The sequence below is a fragment of the Mustela putorius genome, unplaced genomic scaffold (assembly GCF_011764305.1).
Source record: "Mustela putorius furo isolate JIRA1106 unplaced genomic scaffold, ASM1176430v1.1 tig00537227_pilon_pilon_pilon, whole genome shotgun sequence".
NCBI classification, from domain to species: domain Eukaryota; kingdom Metazoa; phylum Chordata; class Mammalia; order Carnivora; family Mustelidae; genus Mustela; species Mustela putorius.
Window position 1 is genome coordinate 624,976 of NW_025422368.1, and position 19,896 is coordinate 644,871.

General features: G+C 37.0%; 2 pseudogenes; both read right to left on the bottom strand.

Annotated features, from left to right (window-relative positions):
• Nucleotides 1–16,506: 16,506 nt before the first annotated feature.
• LOC101679287 lies at nucleotides 16,507–17,444 on the bottom strand (annotated as a pseudogene).
• Nucleotides 17,445–18,372: 928 nt separating this feature from the next.
• Nucleotides 18,373–19,224, bottom strand: LOC101670367 (annotated as a pseudogene).
• Between the last annotated feature and the right edge of the window lie 672 nt (nucleotides 19,225–19,896).

A 19,896-nucleotide genomic window follows, 5' to 3' on the forward strand; every position in this document is an offset into this window, starting at 1 on the left:
ACTTCAAACTATATTACAAAGCTGGGATCCTCAAGACAGCATGATTGGCACAATAACAGACACATGGAACAATGGAACAGAATAGAGAACCCAGACATCAACCTTCAACTCTGTAGTCAACTAATCTTCAACAAATCAGGAAAGACTATCCAATGGAAAGAAGACAGTCTCTTCAACAAATTGTTTTGAGAAAATTGGACAGCCACATTCAAAAGAGTAAAATTGGCCCATTCTCTTACACCATACTGATGATAAACTCAAAATGGATGAAAGACCTCTATGTGAGACAGCAAACCATCAAAATCTTAGAGGAGAACACTTTGACATTGGCCACCACAGCTTCTTTCAAGACCCATCTCTAAAGACAAGGGAAACAAAAGCAAAAAATGGACTTTTAGGATTTCATCAAGATAAAAAGCTCTCCTCAGCAAAGGAAACAGTCAGCAAAACTAAGAGGCAGGCCATGGAATGGGAGAAGGTATTTGCAAATGGCATTACAGATAAAGGGCTGGTATCTGAGATATCTAAAGAATTTCTCAAATCCAACATCCAAAAAACAAATAATCCAATCAAGAAATGGTCAGAAGACATCAACAGACACTTCAATTTATTATTATTATTATTATTTACCCTTTAAATAAATTATAGAGACACAGATAAATAAAAAAGAATAAAATGCAACCTAGAGAGATTACATTTGATACTTTACAAGCTACTCCTTATTCAACTTGAAGCTACCTTTGTTCCTTAGATTTTACATCTATAATAGAATAATTACCATTTTTTAATATTTTGAGATATTTTTAGGCAAATTTGAAAGTGTAAAATAAGCATAAGTATATTCCAGATTTTTAAAAAATAACATGAAAACTTGTAGAGTAAATTATTCTGATTTTACCTTGTAAAAAAATACATTTCAAAGAGGTATAGAAAGTTAGACCCATCACATGGCTAATAAGATAGAATTCAATTTCACTTTTGCTTGATTCCAGAGGCTATGTCTATCCACTACCAGAACTATCCAATCAGTTGGTAACAAAGAATGGTTTGTGTGCATACCAAAATGGTGATGGCTTCAGTTTTGGGGTTAAGCATAAAGACTGAATAAATAAGAGACTCTCAAGCTAATTCCATTAGCTGGTATTGTAGTTTATCACGTGCCTTGTCATTTTATATATGCGACATGCCACTTAAAAATCTGGAAAGCTCTGTAATATAACAGTTATGTACTTGGAGGATGCTTCCTATAGTTTTACCATATGGCCTATTGTGGAATCAAATTGCCTTGAAGTAGATAGTTGATTTTGTTTGCACAAAATAATCTCCCTCTCTCTTTTGCTGTCTCTTCTGGCTTTCTCTCTCTCTCTTTCAGTCCCTCTTCCTCTCTCTCTCTCTCTCACACACACACACACACATCTTTCTCTCTATATTTTAATAATTTTGTATTCTTTCCTATTTTTTTTCCTTTTGGTAAAATGATTTCTATAAATTGTATGTGAGTCCATAAGCCACAATTAGCCAATCACGACTTTGGACAGTCTGATTAGTTCAAGATTACACTTAAATCCAAGACTTTACAAATAATCATATTCTCTCTACAAATAAGAACTCAGTGTTGGGCATGAGATCAAAGTCAGTTCAGTAAAACTCAATTCAATAAATTTTTGTAAATGTTAAAGAGAATATTCTTTTCTGTCATAATTACAACTATAAAAAATGAGCACAAAACTTTCAGAAATCCATTAAAAAGAGCATATTTACCTCATTAAGAAGCCAGGGTAAAGAAAAGCAGAACCAGGAAATAAACTGATAGAATATGAAGACCAACAACTTATTTGATTTTCTGTAACCAATAATAACAAAAGCTAGCACCCCTTGGAATTTCAGGTTGGATTTTCTATATTTATAAACAAGATGAGTCTATCTAATTGACTTATCCTCTAAATGTTCTCTCTACTCCACCGTGTACCTTTTGACCCTTCATGGATTTGTCCTCAGGTACAAAGCAAGAGAAAATAAAAACTAAGAAAACTTTTACTTCCTATTTCCATTTGTCTATTAAGTTTTTACTTAATGTTTATGTAAATATTATCAGGCAAGATATTTCTTAGAAATTTGTTCCTGATATATAGAGATATTGACTATATATATAGATATATAAATACATAGATATAAATCCTCTGTGCCCTGCCTGGTCATCACTCCTCACCCCTCAACCCCTGAGAACCACCGATTTTACTGTCTTCATAGATTTCCTTTCCAGAATGTCAGATATTGAAATCATAAAATATGTAGTTTTTCATAAGAGTCAAGATGGTGAGAAGTAGCAGGCTGAGACTACTTCAGGTAACAGGAGATCAGCTAGATAGCTTATATAAAGATTGCAAACACCTACAAATCCAATGGGAGATCAAAGAGAAGAAGAACAGCAATTCTAGAAACAGAAAATCAACCACTTTCTGAAAGGTAGGACTGGCGGAGAAATGAATCCAAAGCGATGGGAAGATAGACTGGGGTGGGAGGGGCCGGCTCCCAGCAAGCGGTGAAGCAACGGAGCACAAAATCAGGACTTTTAAAAGTCTGTTCCACTTTCCCCCAACTCCCTTCTCCACTCTAACTCACCATGTCCTCCATGCTATTTGTTATGCTCCACAAATAAGTGGGGGAAATTGGAACAGAAGGTGAGCCATGAGAGACTATGGACTCTGAAAAACAATCTGAGGGTTTTGAAGGGACGGGGAGTGGGAGGTCCTGGTACCAGGTGGTGGATATTATAGAGGGCACGGATTGCATGGAGCACTGGGTGTGGTGCAAAAATAATGAATACTGTTATGCTGAAAATAAAAAATAAATTAAAAAAATAAAAGTCTGTTCCACTGAGGGACATTGCTCCAGAGGCTAAACCAGGGTGAAGCCCACGTGGGGTCAGCATGGCCTTAGGTCCCGCAGGGTCACAGAAGGATCAGGGGTGTCTGAGTGTCACAGATCTTGCAGATATTAGAATGGGAAGCCAGCTACAGAGACAGAGCCAAGGAGTGAGCTGTCAGCTTGGGGTTACCTTGAACCAGTTGCAGGCTCGGTGAGCTTGGAGCGCGGCCAGAGGCCAGTGAGACGGGAATAATTGGGTGCTATTCTCTGAGGGCGCACTGAGGAGTGGGGTCCCAAGGTCTTGGCTCCTCCAGGCTGGAGACTGGGAGGCCGCCATTTTCATTCCCGTCCTCTGGAACTCTACGGAAAGCATTCAGGAAACAAAAGCTCCTGAAAGCAAACCTGAGCTGATTACTCAGCCTGGTCCCTGGTAAGGGCAGTGCAATTCTGCCTGTGGCAAAGACCCTTGAGAATCACTACAACAGGCCCCTCCCCCAGAAGATCAACAAGAAATCCAGCCAGGATCAAGTTCACCTACCAAGGAGTGCAGGTTCAATACCAAGGAGAGCAGTGGAATTCCAGAGGAGGAGAAAGCAACGCATGGAACTCATGGATTTCTCCCCTTGATTCTTTCATCTTGCACTTAATTTAATTTTTTTTCTTTTTCTTTTTTTCTTCTTCTTCTATTTTTTTAACTTTTACCCTTTTCTTTTTTTATGTATAAATATAAAGTTTATTTAGCATAGTGTTTAGAAAAATAAGTTCACATCATTTCAGAAATCAAATAAAACACTTAATTGTCCAGGCATAAACCCCTATTACAGTACAACATACATACTTTAGATCTCTTTGGTTGGGTAATTAAGCACAGAAGTGTTCTGGGACATGCTCTGTGTGCCATCACCTAACAGTGCAGTAGAGACTCTGTTACCCCACCCCATGATATACATTCTGTATAGATTTTCTCTTTGTGTAAGGCACAGTAAAACCATATTGAGTATATAAGTGGTCTCCTCTAAGCATACATTACATGCAACAAAAGAACAAAAATTGAGAACCCTGAAAGCCAAAAGAGTCACATGCTACATAATTTTGATTAATAAAATGTATGGTTGTAATATTAAATTAACATGAAATGTATCAACTAGATACAAAATAACTCTTAGGCTCTATCATCTAAGTTCTAGGAAGACTTTGAAACATCTTTCATAAAATGTAATTCTTTTCCCCACAAATGTCCTGAATTATTTATATTTTTATGATGAGATGATCTGTCAAAAACATTGTAAAAGAATGAAGAACTTCTGACTATGTACTAATGCACACTTGCCTAACATGTAGCAGGCAGGCTGCAACACATGCCCAATAATCCAACTTTTGACATGCAAGATGCACGGGCATATACAGGGAGATTTAAGGCCAGTGTGCAATTTAACAACACATTTTTACCTATGGCTATAATGTCTACTTGCCTTTCATAACACAAGAAAGACACTGAAACATATCTACGAGTCAGTCTTTTCATTACTATAAATATACACGAGCTAGGAAATACTACAACACAGGTGTTCTTGCTTGCTTGAGGAACGAATGCACCACCTCTTTAAATGATAAAACTGTTCTTTACTAGCTGTAACTAAGAGCTAAATGCCACATTCTGGCATAGAGTGCATCGAGAGCCTCACACCAAAAATCCTACAGCCAGCAGCAGGGGTTAGGGTTTGCAGGGAGAGTTTTTAACCCTATTTTGATTCCTCTTTGGGGATCATTTGAGGGTCATTTGCAGCATCTTCAGGCATTGGTTTATGTAGGAGAAAGTCTACCACATGAACTCCAAGGGTTCTGAGTATGGCCCTTGGTATTGAAAAAAAAAAAAAAAAAAAAACATTTGCAATTCTGTGCAAGGAGATCATGGGGTTTATCTTATTTCATTCACATATGTATGGGCTATAAACTAATTGGCCCTTATTTTATTGAAACAATAGAAAATAACAGTAAGTTCTTTATAATGTGCATTGATTCTTACCTGGTATATTGTGTAGCTACCTGGAGTCATTGTAGGGGCATAATTACATCATGTTAGGAGTATGAATGGGTTTCCTAGGTAAGTCTTAAGCCTTGTGCTATCTTTCCTTTTTCTTAAGGGAAAAAAAGAGGAAGAATTGTGAATAAAAGAGAGGCTTATTATATTTTTGGAAGACATATGAAACTTTTCCAGTTATTTATATGCTATATATAACTTTTTAAATCTTCCTGTTTCCCTTTTTAAATCAGTATTGTAAAATAATGAACCAAAACTCTCGATATCTGCAGCCATCAAGTGAAAAAACATCATTTTTATGTAAACTACACTACAGAACCATATAATTAATCTCAGTAACATGATCAGCACACACCTACAGAAAAAAAAATAATAATAGCAAAAAAAAAAAAAAAACAAGCTGAGTAAGGAGTGATGGAGTGGAAGAGAACTCTAAAACACCTGACTTTGTTAAAAAAAAAAAAAAGATGAAAATCTGTAGTTTCAGCAGTTTAAGAACATTCACTAATTCCATTAAAAAAAAGGGGGGAGGGAATCTAAGTTCTTTAACAAAACAATGGGAAGAGGTCTTGATAGGGCTCTTCACCTACACCTGTGATTTCCAATTGGAATAACAAGAAAAGTGAAGTCCTCTATGGCCCTTATTCAGCGTGCTTAGTGGATGGGCCTGCTGGGATCAAGAGTATACTCTTTGTTCTTATCTTGAAGAGAGAAAGACTGGTAACAGCTTTATGTTCAATGACTTTAAGTCATCTTCGAAGAGATAATTTTCTCCCATTTCTTGCTTTGTAGTCACCAAAAGACTTCACTCCCTAACTAAATGTATTTGCATTATTCCATTTTGTGTTTGGTCCTGATAGATAGAAACTATAACCACAGCTCACAACATTATCAAGAAAGCTTCTCAAAGAAACCCCAAAAGATTTACTTTTAAACAAGATATGATAATATAGTGTGAATAACAGTTGTATGTCATCATGTAACAACTGATTCAGAACACCTAAAACTAAGTTTCACCAGGGCAGAGTTTTGCTCCAGAGAATTTACATAATTCTTTCTGTAGTTTAAAAAGGCTGTTTTCATAGTCTACAGAATTCACTTTACATGGTAAATCATGATTTTTATTTTCGTCGTAATGAAAAGCATCAACAATATATCAGCTGTTCTTCCATTTACATCATAAACGTACATAATTACATAAGTGAAACTTAATTCTGCAGATTTAAAGCAATTATGTGGTGAAAATAACCCTGTTAGATAAAAAAAAGCCATCAGTGCTTTTGTTGACACTTCTGTACCTTAAGAATAATTAAAAGGCCACAATGTATCCATTTCTTCACAATTGTCAAATTTGTTGGCGTAGAGTTGCTCATGGTATGTTCTTATAATAGTTTGTATTTCTTTGCTGTTAGTTGTGATCTCTCCTCTTTCATTCATGATTTTATTTATTTGGATCCTTTCTCTTTTCTTTTTGATAAGTCTGGCCAGGGACTTATCAATTTTATTAATTCTTTCAAAGAACCAGCTCCTAGTTTCGTTGATTTGCTCTATTGTTATTTTGGTTTCTATTTCATTGATTTCTGCTCTGATCTTTATGATTTCTCTTCTCCTGCTGGGGTTAGGGTTTCTTTCTTGTTCTTTCTCCAGCTCCTTTAGGTATAGGGTTAGGTTGTGTACCTGAGACCTTTCTTGTTCCTTGAGAAATGCTTGTACCGCTGTATATTTTCCTCTCAGGACTGCCTTTGTTGTGTCCCACAGATTTTGAAACATTGTATTTTCATTATCATTTGTTTCCATGATTTTTTTCAATTCTTCTTTAATTTCCCAGTTGACCCATTCATTCTTTAGAAGGATGCTGTTTAGTCTCCATGTATTTGGGTTCTTTCCAAACTTCCTCTTGTGGTTGAGTTCTAGCTTCAGAGCATTGTGGTCTGAAAATATGCAGGGAATAATCCCAATCTTTTGATACCGGTTAGTCCTAATTTAGGACCAAGGATGTGGTCTATTCTGGAGAATGTTCCATGTGCACTAGAGAAGAATGTGTATTCTGTTGCTTTGGGATGAAATGTTCTGAATATATCTGTGATGTCCATCTGGTCCAGTGTGTCATTTAAGGCCTTTATTTCCTTGCTGATCTTTTGCTTGGATGATCTGTCCATTTCAGTGAGGGGAGTGTTAAAGTCCCCTACTATTATTGTATTATTATTGATGTTTCTTTGATTTTGTTATTAATTGGTTTATATAGTTGGCTGCTCCCACGTTGGGGGCATAGACATTTAAAATTGTTAGATCTTCTTGATGGACAGACCCTTTGAGTATGATATAGTGTCCTTCCTCATCTCTTATTATAGTCTTTGGCTTAAAATCTAATTGATCTGATATAAGGATTGCCACCCCAGCTTTCTTCTGATGTCCATTAGCATGGTAAATTGTTTTCCACCCCCTCACCTTAAATCTGGATGTGTCCTCGGGCCTAAAATGCGTTTCTTATAGGCAATATGTAGATTTTTTTTTTATCCATTTTGATACCGTGTGTCTTTTGACTGGGGCTTTTAGCCCATTAACATTCAGGGTAACTATTGAGAGATATGAATTTAGTGCAATTGTATTGCCTGTAAAATGACTGTTACTGTATATTGCCTCTGTTCCTTTCTGATCTACTACTTTTAGGCTCTCTCTTTACTTAGAGAACCCCTTTCAATATTTCCTGTAGAGCTGGTTGGGTGTTTGCAAATTCTTTCAGTTTTTGTTTGTCCTGGAAGCTTTTAATCTCTCCTTCTATTTTCAATGATAGTCTAGCTGGATATAGTATTCTTGACTGCATGTTTTTCTCGTTTAGTGCTCTGAAAATATCATGCCACCTCTTTCTGGTCTGCCAGGTCTCTTTGGATAAGTCTGCTGCCAATCTAATATTTTTACCATTGTATGTTACAGCCTTCTTTTCCCAGGCTGCTTTCAGGAAATATTGAAAGGGGTTCTCTAAGTAAAGAAAGAGCCTAAAAGTAGTAGATCAGAAAGGAACAGAGGCAATATACAGTAACAGTCATTTTACAGGCAATACAATTGCACTAAATTCATATCTCTCAATAGTTACCCTGAATGTTAATGGGCTAAAAGCCCCAGTCAAAAGACACACGGTATCAAAATGGATAAAAAAAAAAAATCTACATATTGCCTATAAGAAACGCATTTTAGGCCCGAGGACACATCCAGATTTAAGGTGAGGGGGTGGAAAACAATTTACCATGCTAATGGACATCAGAAGAAAGCTGGGGTGGCAATCCTTATATCAGATCAATTAGATTTTAAGCCAAAGACTATAATAAGAGATGAGGAAGGACACTATATCATACTCAAAGGGTCTGTCCATCAAGAAGATCTAACAATTTTAAATGTCTATGCCCCCAACGTGGGAGCAGCCAACTATATAAACCAATTAATAACAAAATCAAAGAAACACATCAACAATAATACAATAATAGTAGGGGACTTTAACACTCCCCTCACTGAAATGGACAGATCATCCAAGCAAAAAAGCAAGAAAGGCCTTAAACGACACACTGGACAAGATGGACATCACAGATATATTCCAAACATTTCATCCCAAAACAATAGACTACACATTCTTCTATAGTGCACATGGAACATTCTCCAGAATAGACCACATCCTCCGTCCTAAATCAGGTCTCAGCCGGTTTCTAATACTGGGATCATTCCCTGCATATTTTCAGACTACAATGCTCTGAAGCTGGAACTCAATCACAAGAGGAAATTTGGAAAGAACCCAAATACATGGAGACTAAACAGCATCCTTCTGATGAATGAATGGGTCAACAAGGAAATGAAAGAAGAATTAAATAAAATCATGGAAACAAATACTGATGAGAACACAATGGTTCAAATCTTTGGAACACAGCAAAGACACTCCTCCTGAGAGGAAAATATATAGTGGTACAAGCCTTTCTCACGAAACAAGAAAGGTCTCAGGTACACAATCTAACCCTACACCTAATGGAGCTGGAGAAAGAACAAGAAAGAAAACCTAAACCGAGCAGGATAAGAGAAATCATGAAGATCAGAGCAAAAATCAATGAAATAGAAACAAAAAACAATAGAACAAATTAACAAAACTGGAGCTGGTTCTTTGAAAGAATAAATCAGATTGATAAACTCCTGGCCAGACTTATCAAAAAGAAAGGAGAAATGACCCAAATAAATAAAATCATGAATGAAAAAGGAGAGATCACAACTAACACCAAAGAAATACAAACAATTATAAGAACATACTATGAGCAACTTTACACCAACAAATTTGACAATCTGGAAGAAATGGATGCATTCCTAGAGACGTATAAACTACCACCACTGAACCAGGAAGAAATAGAAAGCCTGAACAGACCCATAACCAGTAAGGAGATTGAAACAGTCATCAAAAATCTCCAAAGAGGGGCGCCTTGGTGGCTCAGCGTTTAAGCCTCTGCCTTCAGCTCAGGTCACGATCTCAGGGTCCTGGGATCAAGCCCCACATCTGGCTCTCTGTTCAGCGGGAGCCTGCTTCCCTCTCTCTCTCTCTCTCTCTCTGACTGCTTCTGTGCCTACTTGTGATCTCTGTCTGTCAAATAAATAAATAAAATATTAAAAAAAAATCTCCAAAGAAACAAAAGCCCGGGGCAAGATGGCTTCCCGGGAGAATTCTAACAAACATTTAAAGAAGAACTAATTCCTATTCTCCTGAAACTGTTCCAAAAAACAGAATGGAAGGAAAACTTCCAAACTCATTTTATGAGGCCAGCATCACCTTGATCCCAAAACCAGACAAGGATCCCAGCAAAAAAGAGAACTACAGACCAATACCCATGATGAACACAGATGCGAAAATTCTCACAAAAATACTAGCCAATAGGATTCAACAGTACATTAAAAGGATCATTCACCACGACCAAGTGGGATTTATTCCAGGGCTGCAAGGTTGGTTCAACATCCAAAAATGAATCAATGTGATACAACAAATTAATAAAAGAAAGAAAAAGAACCATATGATACTCTCAATAGATGCTGAAAAAGTATTTGACAAAGTACAGTATCCCTTCTTGATCAAAACTCTTCAATGTGTAGGGATAGAGGGCACATACCTCAATATCATCAAAGCCATCTATGAAAAACCCACTGCAAATATCATTCTCAATGGAGAATAACTGAAAGCTTTTCCGCTAAGGTCAGGAACATGGCAGGAATGTCCATTATCACCACTGCTATTCAACATAGTACTAGAAGTCCTAGCCTCAGCAATCAGACAACAAAAGGAAATTAAAGGCATCCAAATCGGCAAAGAAGAAGTCAAATTATCACTCTTCACAAATTATATGACACTATATGTGGAAAACCCAAAAGACTCCACTCCAAAACTGCTAGAACTTGTACAGAACTTCAATAAAGTGTCAGGATATAAAATCAATACACAGAAATCAGCTGCATTTCTCTACACCCACAACAAGACAGAAGAAAGAGAAGCTAAGGAGTCAATCCCATTTACAATTGCACGCAAAACTATAAGATACCTAGGAATAAACCTAACCAAAGAGGCAAAGAATCTATACTCAGAGAACTATAAAGTACTCATGAAAGAAATTGAGGAGGACACAAAGAAATGGAAAAATGTTCCATGCTCCTGGATTGGGAAAATAAATATTGTGAAAATGTCTATGCTACCTAAAGCAATTTACACATTTAATGCAATTCCTATCAAAATACCATCCATTTTTTTCAAAGAAATGGAACAAAAAATCCTAAAATTTATATGGAATCAGAAAAGACCTCAAATAGCAAAAGGAATATTGAAAAAGAAAGCCAAAGTTAGTGGCATCACAGTTCCGGACTTCAAGCTCTATGACAAAGCTGTCATCTTCAAGACAGCATGGCACTGGCCCAAAAACAGACACATAGATCAATGGAACAGAATAGAGACCCCAGAAATAGACCCTCAACTCTATGGTCAATTAATCTTCGAGAAAGCAGGAAAGTATGTCCAATGGATAAAAGACAGTCTCTTCAATAAATGGAGTTGGGTAAATTGGACAGCCACATGCAGAAAAATGAAATTGGACCATTTTATTACACCATACATGAAAATAGACTCAAAATCGATGAAGGAGCTCAATGTGAGAAAGGAATCCATCAAAACCCTTGAGGAGAACAAAGGCAGCAACCTTTTCGACCTCAGCTGCAGTAACATCTTCCTAGGAACATCACAAAAGGCAAGTGAAGCAAGGGCAAAAATTAACACTCTTGGGTATTTACCCCAAAGATACAGATGTAGTGAAAAGAAGGGCCACATGTACCCCAATCTTTATAGCAACAATGTCCATGGTTTCCAAACTATCGAAGAACCAAGATGCCCTTCAATGGATGAATGGATAAGGAAAATGTGGTTCATATACACTATGGAGTATTATGCCTCCATCGAAAAGGATGAATACCCAACTTTTGTAGCAAGATGGACCAGACTGGAAGAGAAGATGCTGAGTGAAATAAGTCAAGCAGAGAGAGTGAATTATCATATGTTTTCACTCATTTTTGGATCATAACAAATATCATGGAGAACAAGGGGTGTTAGAGAGGAGAAGGGAGTTGGGGTAAATTGGAAGGGGAGGTGAATCATGAGAGACTATTGTCTCTGAAAAACAATCCGAGGGGTTTGAAGTAGCAAGGTGGGTTGGAGTTCGGGGTACCAGGTGGTGGGTATTATAGAGGGCACGGATTGCATGAAGCACTGGGTGTGGGGAAAAAATAATGAATACTGTTATGCTGAAAATAAATAAATAAATTTAAAAAAAAATAACTATTGGGATTTCATCAAGATCAAAAGCTTTTGCATAGCAAAGGAAACAGTTAACAAAACCAAAAGACAACTGACAGAATGGGAGAAGATATATGCCAATAACATATCAGATAAAGGGCTAGTGTCCAAAATCTATAAAGAACTTAGCAAATTCAACACCAAAAGAACAAATAATCCAATCAAGAAATGGGCAGAAGACATGAACAGACATTTCTGCAAAGAAGACATCCAGATGGCCAACAGACACATGAAAAAGTGCTCCACATCACTTGGCATCAGGGAAATACAAATCAAAACCACAATGAGATATCATCTCACACCAGTAAGAATGGTTAAAATTATCAAGTCAGGAAATGACAGATGCTGGCGAGGGTGTGGAGAAAGGGGAACCCTCCTTCACTGTTGGTGGGAATGCAAGCTGGTGCAACCACTCTGGAAAACAGCATGGAGGTTCCTCAAAATGTTGAAAATAGAACTGCCCTATGACCCAGCAATTGCACTACTGGATATTTACCCTAAAGATACAAACGTAGTGATCCAAATGGGCACGTGCACCCGAATGTTTATAGCAGCAATGTCCACAATAGCCAAACTATGGAAAGAACCTAGATGTCCATCAACAGATGAATGGATCAAGAAGATGTGGTATATATACACAATGGAATACTATGCAGCCATCAAAAGAAATGAAATCTTGCCATTTGCAACAACACGGATGGAACTAGAGGGTATCATGCTTAGTGAAATTAGTCAAGCGGAGAAAGACAACTATCATATGATCTCCCTAATATGAGGAAGTGGTGATGCAACATGGTGGCTTAAGTGGGTAGGAGAAGAATCAATGAAACAAGATGGGATTGGGAGGGAGACAAACCATAAGTGACTCTTAATCTCACAAAACAAATTGAGGGTTGCTGGGGGGAGGGGAGTTGGGAGAAGGGGGTGGGATTATGGACATTGGGGAGGGTATGTGCTTTGGTGAGTGCTGTGAAGTGTGTAAACCTGGCAATTCACAGACCTGTACCCCTGGGGATAAAAATATATGTTTAAAAAAATAATAATAAATAATAAAAATATAAAATTGATAAATAAATAAATAAATAAAAATCAATGATGTAAAAAAATGTAGTTTTTCAAATTGGCTTTTTTCACTTAGTGACATGCACATAAGTTTCCTCTGTCTTTTCATCTCTTGATGAAAATCTATTTTTAGAGATATCATAGTTTATCCATTGACCTTCTAAAGGGTATCTTAGCTGCTTTTACGTTTGGGTAATTATGAATAAAACTCCTATAATGATATGTGTGCAGGTTTTGTGTGGACATGTTTCCATTTCCTTTGGGCAAATACCAAGATGGGTGATTGCTGGATTGTATGGTAAGAGTATATTTAATTTTGTAAGAAATCATCAAACTGTCTTCCAAAGTTGCAGTACCATTTTGTATTCTACCAGCAACAAATGAGTTTCTTTTGCTCCACGTTCATGAACATTGGGTGTTGTCATGTTCCAGAATGCACCATTTTAATATGTGTGCAGTGATTTCTCCTTTTCCTTTTAATTTACATTTCAGTGATTATACATGATGTTGATCATCTTCTCATGTGCTTAATTGCCATCTTTATATCATCATGGGTAATGGGAGTGTCTGGATCTTTGGCCAATTTTTTAATCTTGTTGCTCATTTCTACATTGTTGAATTCTAAGAGTTTTTGTGTATTTGAGTTGACAACATTTTTAAATTGTTTTCTCATTGTCTCCCAGTGTGGCTTGTCCTCTCATTGTCTTTTGCAGAGCAGAAGTTCTTAATTTTAATGAACTCCAGCTTATCCATTATTTCTTTCATAGATTATGCCTTTGGTGTTGTATCTAAAAGATCACTGCTAAACCCAGAGTCATCTGGGTTTTCTCTATGCTATCTTGAGAAGTTTTAAAGTTTTGTCTTGTACATATAGGACCACCCTCCATTTTGAGTTCATTTTTGTGGTCAATATAAAATCTGTGTCTAACTTGGGCAGAATCACATGAGGAAGAACTGAAACCTGGGTTAGCGCTTGGTGCCTCTGATCTCAGGTTTACTGGTATCCTGTAAAAGCTTGGGAACTTTGCCATGGAGCTAAACATAGATAACGGATCTGGAGTTGAAGAAAATGAAAAAGATGCAGGTGTAAAGGGAAGAATTACCAACAAAATAAACCCATCTGTCTCCTACCAACAAAATAAACCAGCAAATGAACAATCTGTGAGCTACAAAATGGTTTCTGCTTTACTGCATTCTCCAAATATCCCAAATAATCTCTCTGGTGGCCCACTGTAACAGGAAACAAACAGGGAAGGGAAATCCTAGAAAAATAACTCAGCCTGGCCAAGTTGAAACATTAAAGCCTGGCCAAGTTGAAATATTAAAAGCCTCCAGAGATATATTGCCAGAATGCCTAAAGAAACTTTTTGAAGTTCATTATTTTGATTTTGGTAATGGTTTCAGTGGTGTGTACATGTATCAAATCTCAAATTATAAACTTTATTGGATGTACTTTGTTGTGCATAAATTGTAAGTTGCATAAAATTGTAAAAATAAATAAAGAAATGGCTCAGTGGGTTAAGCCGCTGCCTTCTGCTCAGGTCATGATCTCAGGGTCCTGGGATCGAGTCCCGCATCGGGCTCTCTGCTCAGCAGGGAGCCTGCTTCCTCCTCTCTCTCTCTGCCTGCCTCTCTGCCTACTTGTGATCTCTCTGTGTCAAATAAATAAAATCTTAAAAAAAAAAATAAAAAAGAAAGAAAGAAAGAAAGAAAGAAACAAGACAAAGAAAAGCAAAACAAAACAGCCTGAACTCAAATTCAGATTCTAATTAATTTAAGAGATGCAATTATTACTCCCTCTTATTCCTCTGGATATTATGATTCCTCTACCTGATTGACTTTTTTTTTTTTTTTTAACTATCCTCTGCAGATTCTCAACTACTTCAGCACAATATTCCTAGATTTTTGCTTGGTTGGTGTGTTGATTTACTTTTGTATTTTAATTGAATCAGGGATTAATGGAATTTTATCTGTTTTAAAAATAATTACTTCTGGCAAATAGTGTTCAGCTACATATTATTGTTTGATTGTCTTTTCAAATTGAACAACCACCATAATCTGACTTAATGTTTTGGGGGACTATGATTGATGTACTACTGATGATGTAGAAAACAAATAATCAAGGGAACAAATGAGTCAGTTACCCGTCAATCTAAAAAACTAAAGAAGTATCAAACTTACTCACTGGTTAACATCAGCTATGTGTCTGGCCTGTAGGTGTTTTTACTGATGAAATTATGACAAGGTGTATATGACTTAACAAGTTCTACATTTTCAATCATCTTTCTCCTCCATGGTTTCCCAGGGTTCTCTTTTAGTATCTCTGCAACTTAGTAGATTTTGCATTATTAGACGGATGAGTAAAGACTTCAAGAGTGCAAACTTAACTATATGCTTTAATGAAAGTTTGTTAATATCTCTAGGACTCAATTTTCTTCATCTATATATTGAAGAGATTGAAGTAGAAACATCTCTAGCTTCTTTATTTTCTTTTTGGCTTCTTTACATTTTAAAATTACCCATACTATGTGTCTGGCTCATGCTTCCTGAAAAATTAATATGGACAAAAAGTGTTCAGGAAATATCAGGTTGTGATGCACATGCTGCCTGAGGATATTAGATTATCAAAATTTAAAGTTTGGGGCGCCTGGTGGCTCAGTGGGTTAAGCCTTTGCTTTCGGCTCAGGTCATGGTTTCAGGGTCCTGGGATCGAGCCCCGCATTGGGCTCTCTGCTCGGCAGGGGGCCTGCTTCCTCGTCTCCCTCTGCTTGCCTCTCTGCCTACTTGTGATCTCTATCAAATAAATAAAATATTTTAAAAAAATTAAAGTTTAGTATGAAATTTAGGGAAAATATGATTTAAGCTTATAAAACTATTAACACCGTAGATACTATTAATATAGCTTTATTCCATATGCTTCTAAAAGAGAACCAGAACAATGACTAGGCACAACACTAAATTTGTATGCATTTACTATAATGATATAGTGCTAATTAACCTAAATTAGAATCATTCCTTTACCTCTTTCCTGGATTCACTTGAGGTTAAAGTGTGTATAAATCATTATTAATCATTTTCCTATCAGTTAGAAAACAAACATATATTGATTTTCCCTTCTTCAGAATTTTCTTTATCTCAAACTTTGAGTAGCCTAAGTTCTAAGTAACTGATTATTGTGGAAACACTAAATTTAAATCTGAAAAATATAACTTGAAAATTAACTTTAATTCACTAATATATTATTTAAACTGTTATTAGCAAACTAAAGTAGATTTCCCTTGGGTGTTTATTTGATTATTCAATTACCAAATACAGAGATTGAATGCTATATGGCAGTGGATAAGATAGGAAAAGCTCTGTTGTAAAAAACACACTATTAGAAATCATATTCACAATTCTCCCAAATCTTTTCTTTAAAATAAGGTACAAATAAAGAAAAGTAGCACAAAAGTATAAAAGGACACACACACACATATACCTTCTTACAGGCTTGTAAAATTTTAAGAAATACACTGATGGCACAACAGGTTTCATTAAATAAATAGTTTTACTGTTTTGGTGTTCAGTAAACAGTATTGATAATATATAATAACAAGCACTTTAATGTTATAATAATATACATCTAAAGTCCTTAAAACCTTTATTTATTATTTATTATGGTTATGAACCTTAGTTAGTTTCACCTTCTTGAAAACACTGTTATCTTGCTGACCATATCTTTGAAGGCTATTTTCACTTGCTTGTTTCTTAGGGTATAGATGAAAGGGTTCAACAGAGGAGCAACTGAGGTATTTAAGACAGCCACTCCCTTATTAAAAGTCTCTGCATCCTCAACAGAAGGATTTATGTACATAAAGATACACTTCCATAAGAAAGTGAGACCACAATCATGTGAGAGAAACACGTAGAAAAAGCTTTTTTTCTTTGTTGAACCGAAGGGATTCTCAGAATTGTCCTGATTATGTACATGTAGGAAAGAATCACTAATACCAAGGTGAAGAGGAGAGTGATTCCAACAGAGATAAACTCTATCACTTCTATGAAGTGGGTGTCTGAACAGGACAGATGCAACAACACAGTATAGTCACAGCAATAATGATTGATGACATTGGATGCACAGAAAGGCAGCTGGAGAGTCAATACATGTGGCACAATGACAACCAAAAAACCAGAGAACCAGGAACACAGGATGAGTTGAATGCAGAGTCTCCTGCTCATTATGGTTGTATAATGTAGGGGTTTACAAATGGCAACGTAGCGATCATAGGACATGGCAGCTAAAAGATAAAATTCAGTTGCTCCCAGAAGAATAGCAAAAAAGTACTGAGTGAAACAACCAGCAAAGGAGATAGTCTTATCTCCAGTTCCAATATTGACTAGCATTTTGGGGACAAAGACAGAGGTAAAAGATATTTCCAAAACAGAAAAATTCCGGAGGAAGAAATACATAGGAGTCTGGAGTCGATAATCCAGCAGGGTCAGAATGATGATGGTCAAATTTCCCATGATGCTTAAGACGTAAGTTAGCAGCAGAAAAAGGAAAAGCACAGCTTGAAGTTCAGCATCATTTGTCAGTCCAAGGAGAATGAATTCTACCACTGATGTCTGGTTTCTCATCACTAACTTCAGACAAATTAAGACAGAAAATAATAATGACATGAAGTGATTAACACATTTCCTTATTTTACTTTATAATTAACAAAGGCCTTGCTTCTTAGGAACATTTTCAATTGCTCTCACCATATTTTTCATTAATTTATCTTTTCCTTCCTAATCTTTTATTTTGTTTTTCCTCTAAGTTATTATGAATACATGTGCATACTCTGTATATGTGTATATATATTATATGTCATATGCATATAGACAAATCTAAAATAAATTTAGAGGGTAGATTTTATTTGATTAAATAGATTTCTTAAATCAGCCTTTTAACTCTCAATTTATTAGCAAATAAAGTAAATATAAATTAAGGTATGAACTACAGAATTAAAATTGAAATTGGTTGTTTTCTTCTTTTTGTTCTTTTATATTTTTTTCTTCTTTCAATTTTTTTCATTTAGAATAATAATTCTGTGCACCTACAGAAGGTCTAAACTTAGAATTATTTCTCTTTTTTTATGATTCTAAAATCTATCTTAGCAATTTTGTGCGGTTGCTATCTTATTGCACTACAGTATATGTTATTTAAAAGGACACTGACAAGGAGCACCATCTGGTGTTAACTTTAACCGCAGCTTCCTTTGCTTCCCCGCAAAGACCTTTGGCCAAGACTTCTCCATCGTGAAGACTGAAAGGGTCCGGTGATACTCTGACAGCAGCCCCATTATTCCATGGAGGTAGCGGAAGGAGCTTAGGCTGCCTTCGATTCTCCCACACTATGCAAACTGCAAATGGTTCTGAAATTAGAACATATACTGCTATAATAAAAAACTTAGGGACATGGAGAGTCAGCTAGAATAGAGGAAAGGAAAGTCCTAGGTGGGTAGGGAAGTAGGGCAGCCCATTGAAGAGCCAAGCTGCTTTGTCCAATACCTGTGTGCTTTAATTAAACAAACTCAGGCTGCCAACAGCGTAGACCTGCTCTATTCACCTTCCAAATCAGAACAGGACCAACAAGCTCAGGCTTGCGTTTTCTACTATGCACAGTAGATGAGCTTCTGCTGGTGAGGAGAAGCTCACAAGCAGGATCTCTACTCCTGCACAATACGATGCAGGCACACAACATGCCCAGCAGCTGAATAGCTGCAAATGCCAGGGCTGCCCAGATAATAGGCATCATGACTTCTAGTAACCTCTTCACAACTAGAGCCCCACATCCCTTAGCACAAAGGTCAGAAGGGTGGGCCAGACTGTCATTACAGCTGCTGGGCCTCTCCGCTGCAGCTACGAAGGACACTCTGGTTTTTGGTCTCTTTGAACCAGTCTGTGTTTTCCCAGCCTGACTAGATGTGAATTCCACAACAGTGAAGCTGTCTCTGTACATAATCAAGAGTCCGGCTAGAAGCATCAGGTTCTGTTCCATTGTAGGTCTTACACACTTTCTGAATGCTGCGATCAACCTCACTTTCCACCTTTGCTCTGTAAGCACATCCCAAAACCACAACAACTTCTGTGACAAAAAGCAAGCATAGGATGATGACAAACATGGCAAGTCCACAGTGGCTTTCTCGGATTATGGCACAGCAGCCAATTAGGTCAATAATGAAAAGCAGGGCTCCTACAGCTATGATCACTACCACAGGCAAGAGTATACATACACATTTTCAAAGAAATGGTCACAGTCATTATAAGTGATAAAGACAGGCTCCCACATAGTATAAAATATCACCTGCCCCCCAGAAGATAAGGTTGAGAAACAACAGCAGAGTCTTGGAGGAGTGATGCTGCACTGGCCCATGATGCTGCGGCTGCCGGGGCCCTGCTCTTCCAGAGGGCTGTGCTCATCTAATGAGGTGGCAATGGCTGGCCCAGGCACCTCCCTGCACCCAGTACCCTCCTTGCAATAGCAGAGCCCTGGATCCAGGCCTGATGATTTTTCTCTTAATTCTTCTTCTTCATCTTTTTTTTTTAAAGATTTTATTTATTTATTTGAGAATGACAGAGTGAGCAAGTGAGAGAAAGAAAGTAGGAGCAAGAGGAGAGGGAGAAGCAGACTCTCTGCTAAGCAGGGAGCCTGAGGCAGGACTCCATCCCCAGATCCTGGGATCACCATCTAAGCCAAAGGGAAACGCTTATCCAAGTCAGCCACCCTGGCACCCCTTTTCCGTAATTCTTAATGAAGTGTTAGGAATTCACTGGCAAGGCTATGTGCTGTGGTGAGTGCGTGAATTGTGTAAGACAGATGAAACACAGACCTGTACCCCTGAAACATTATATGTTAATTAAAAAAATCTAAAAGACAAAAAAAGTGTTAGGAATTCATTATTACCTATAGTTCTTTGATCATGGAAAGGGCTCAATAAATGCTATCACCATTTAATGTAGATATGTGGATTAGTCAGTACTTGGCAAAACATTAAATCAAAATAATCTCACTGATTGTGCTTTTTTGCTATATGCAAGAACTGCC